This window comes from Zea mays, chromosome 4, assembly GCF_902167145.1.
Source record: "Zea mays cultivar B73 chromosome 4, Zm-B73-REFERENCE-NAM-5.0, whole genome shotgun sequence".
Lineage (NCBI taxonomy): Eukaryota > Viridiplantae > Streptophyta > Magnoliopsida > Poales > Poaceae > Zea > Zea mays.
Window position 1 is genome coordinate 116,390,515 of NC_050099.1, and position 4,531 is coordinate 116,395,045.

General features: G+C 38.7%; 1 pseudogene across 1 annotated transcript; it reads left to right on the plus strand.

The window, feature by feature from the left end:
- Positions 1–407: 407 nt before the first annotated feature.
- Positions 408–1,924, plus strand: LOC118476936 (ATP synthase subunit beta, chloroplastic-like; annotated as a pseudogene). The gene has a single exon (XR_004857795.1). The product of XR_004857795.1 is annotated as an ATP synthase subunit beta, chloroplastic-like (transcript).
- Positions 1,925–4,531: the final 2,607 nt, after the last annotated feature.

A 4,531-nucleotide genomic window follows, 5' to 3' on the forward strand; every position in this document is an offset into this window, starting at 1 on the left:
AATCTTTATTTTACAATTTTTAAAGTTCTTCCCCTTTGATATTTTGAATCTAAATACCTAAATACTAAGAAAATTCTCTGTTGACAGCAATCTATGCTTCACAGTAGTATATATTTTGTATATCAAAGTCCTAGATAGGAAAGTAGAGTAGGCACAGCACAGATCCTTCACAAAAGGCGAAATTTATATGAAAAAAATGGATTGAACTTTCCAATGGATTCATTCCATAAGTAAACGATTGAATGGGATTCGATTCGCTTGGGCAACGAAATCAAGTGCGAGTCCCCTTTTCTTTTTTATTGAATTAACTAATTCATTTCCTTTTAACTTTTGGATTTTTGGATATTTTTTGATTTGGCATTATTCAACAAGAAAAAAAAATTCGACAAATTCCTTTTTTTAATTATGTGATAATTATGAGAACCAATCCTACTACTTCGCGTCCCGGGATTTCCACAATTGAAGAAAAAAGCGTAGGGCGTATTGATCAAATTATTGGACCCGTGCTGGATATCACTTTTCCCCCGGGCAAGTTGCCTTATATTTATAATGCTTTGATAGTCAAGAGTCGAGACACTGCCGATAAGTAAATTAATGTGACTTGTGAGGTACAACAATTATTAGGAAATAATCGAGTTAGAGCTGTGGCTATGAGTGCTACAGAGGGGTTGGGTTGATGAGAGGAATGGAAGTGATTGACACGGGAACTCCTCTCAGTGTTCCAGTCGGTGGAGCTACTCTCGGACGAATTTTTAACGTTCTTGGGGAGCCTATTGACAATTTGGGTCCTGTGGATACTAGTGCAACATTTCCTATTCATAGATCTGCGCCTGCCTTTATCGAGTTAGATACGAAATTATCTATCTTTGAAACAGGTATTAAGGTGGTCGATCTTTTAGCTCCCTATCGACGTGGAGGAAAAATCGGACTGTTTGGGGGGGGCAGGAGTAGGTAAAACAGTACTCATCATGGAATTAATCAATAACATTGCTAAAGCTCATGGAGGCGTATCCGTATTTGGCGGAGTAGGGGAACGGACTCGTGAAGGAAATGATCTTTATATGGAAATGAAGGAATCTGGAGTAATTAATGAAAAAAATATTGAGGAATCAAAGGTAGCTCTAGTCTATGGCCAAATGAATGAACCGCCAGGAGCTCGTATGAGAGTTGGTTTAACTGCCCTAACTATGGCAGAGGCAGAATATTTCCGAGATGTTAATAAGCAAGACATGCTTTTATTCATCGATAATATCTTTCGTTTTGTTCAAGCAGGATCGGAAGTATCCGCCTTATTAGGCAGAATGCCCTCCGCAGTGGGTTATCAACCTACCCTTAGTACAGAAATGGGTTCTTTGCAAGAAAGAATTACTTCTACCAAAAAGGGATCTATAACTTCGATCCAAGCAGTTTATGTACCTGCAGACGATTTGACCGACCCTGCTCCTGCCACAACATTTGCACATTGGACGCTACTACCGTACTTTCTAGAGGATTAGCTTCCAAGGGTATTTATCCCGCAGTAGATCCTTTAGATTAAACCTCAACTATGTTACAGCCTCGGATTGTTGGCACCGAACATTATGAAACTGCGCTAAGAGTTAAGGAAACTTTACAACGTTACAAAGAACTTCAGGACATTATCGCAATTCTTGGATTGGATGAATTATCGGAGGAGGATCGTTTAACTGTAGCAAGAGCACGAAAAATCGAGTGGTTCTTATCACAACCGTTCTTTGTGGCAGAAGTTTTTACCGGTTCTCCAGGAAAGTATGTTGGTCTTGCAGAAACAATTAGGGGATTTCAACTAATCCTTTCCGGAGAATTAGACGGCCTACCCGAACAGGCTTTTTATTTAGTGGGGAACATCGATGAAGCTAGCACGAAAGCTATAAACTTAGAAGAGGAGAGCAAATTGAAGAAATGAAATCTTTATGTACTGACTCCTAAACTAAACTAATTATTTTGGATTGTGAAGTGAAAGAAATCATTTTATCTACTAATAGTGGCCAAATTGGTGTATTACCAAACCACGCCCCCATTAACACAGCTATAGATATGGGTCCTTTGAGAATACGCCTCCTGAACGACCAATGGTTAACGGCGGTTCTGTGGAGTGGTTTTGCAAGACAAGAATAGTTAATAATGAGATCATCATTTTAGGAAATGATGCAGAACTGGGTAGTGACATTGATCCAGAAGAAGCTCAACAGGCACTTGAAATAGCCGAAGCTAACTTGAGTAAAGCTGAAGGTACGAAAGAATTGGTTGAAGCGAAGCTAGCTCTCAAACGAGCTAGGATACGAGTCTAGGCTGTCATTTGGATTCCCCCATCCAATTGAAGACAATCCAAAGATTTCGTTGATACAAAGAAAAAGGAAAAAATGGTAGAAAAAGTTATTAGATAGCGAAGCGAAGTAAGTCCAATGCTATCTAGTAATTTTTCTACCTACCTACCTACTATTGGATTTGAACCAATGACTCCCGCCGTATGAAAGCAATACTCTAACCACTGAGTTAAGTAGGCAATTTATCACCACAAAAGAAGCCCCATTACTTCGATCGATTATAGATTGAATCCTTTTTATAAGCAATACCGCTCCGTTATTGGTATGTTTATGTTATGTTATGTTATATAGTAAACGGATCAAAGGGATATCCTCTGGCATTAGAGAATATTCATCTTGACAAGAAATTATCTATATGTTAAGATATCTCTGACAAGGGCTATAGCTCAGTTTGGTAGAGCAACTCGTTTACACGTGCGCCAATGCTTTTCAAGGGAACTTATTATGCAATGAACATAATTGACCTTGTTGCAAAATCAATGTCTTACTTCATGGATTCGAAAGAATAGAAAAACAGTAGCCTGACAATGACAAACAGCTGGTTCAGTCCGATACAGGTGCCAATTAAGGTGCTTACTCAAATAGAACTCCTATTGATTTGCTAGTTGATAAGGTAAATATCCAGCCCACTCAATGCTAGGCGTAATGAGGATAAGGGCCTCCAAAAAACCTCTTTTCGTTCTATGAACTTTAAGGTGTATGAAGTCTCATAGTAAACTCTTGTAGCGGAACGATAGAGACTCCATTTCACTTAGGTTGATTTAATTTAGGCCAGAGGCAGACCTAAGTCAAGGTAATCCTCCTTTGAAACACTTTGGTATTGTTCCTAGATAGATCATAAGACAAATAATCAATCAGAGCACAGGGAGCCATCTTATTATCTTTCCCTAAATAAAAACTATGGCGAATTAACTGATCTTTACATTAGTTGATGAAAGAGCCCAATGTAGAAAAATGCATGTTGGGTCTTTGAAATAGTTCGAATCATTTCGATAATAATCCGTTTGATCTGTTTTACCGAGAAGGTCTACGGTTCGAATCTGTCCTAATATATATGTCTTTTTTTCCATTTTAGGATGGATATCTTATGTTTCCTTTAGTATAGTTTTCTTTTCCTTATTAGTACTTATTTATAGACTCGACGGTGCGCCATAGAATAGAGATAAAAGCATTACCATACCATAGGCTCATTCATCGAAAATCATAGAGACTATTAAATAAAGGATAGAGCAATTCCTTTTTTCAAATAGGAAAGTGGATAGCAATAAAGCCATTTCCAAGAAAGTCTTCCCCTATAATCGAGAAAGCCGTCCAATAGCAAACCTAACCCCAACCTAGACAAATAGAGTAGAGGGGTCTCAAAACCTATTATTTTAGATAACTGATCAAAGAGACGTAGCTTTTTCTCTCTTTCCTTCTTTCCACCAAGCTTCTTTATTGGAGTTGACTTATAGTGGTTGGTTCTTGCCTTGTAGCAAGTTGGGAGGCCTACTGTCCGAATTCGAACTGGCTGCAACGGAACTCGCTAAGGCTCCATTCAAAGAAAAAAGAATGGAATAGGACGAGGCGGGCAGATCATCTAGAATCTGGTCGGACTAATGCGCACCGGCAATCCATAGTAGAAGTTCTTTACAGGTTTGGTTTTCCTTTCTGATCAATCGAATGGCTTTTACTAAACCTCAATTCATTCAATTAGCCTTGAGGCATAAAGAAAGCAAGGGCGTAGCGTTCCATTACCGATCATGGTGGTATCGGAAGCACCCCTACTCCTCTGGTCTGTCCACCTTACCTTCTGGCGCACCTCTCCTAACTATTGCCCATTTATTCTAATATATTTTATATTATTCCATATTTCTTTTTTTTGTGTGAAGTAAAAGAATAAAAGGTCTAGACTCCGTATAAACGGAATCTCAGATAAGAACCTATACAGAAGTTTTTGTTTGAAAGTGTGCAGTGAAGGAAAGTGTGTCGGGGTCAAACTGGAATTGCAAGGTCATTCATTTCAGGTAGACCTGAGGGTGATAGATTTGGGAACATATGATGTAATGTAGTTCTTGGGATGGACTGGATGAAGACCATAAGCCCCTTTTATTGGGACAACAAGTCTTTGACCTTGTCGTTAAAAATAGGACCAGACCAACTCATTCTTAAAGGAAGTTGTGGATTGAACATATGGAAAAGAGATG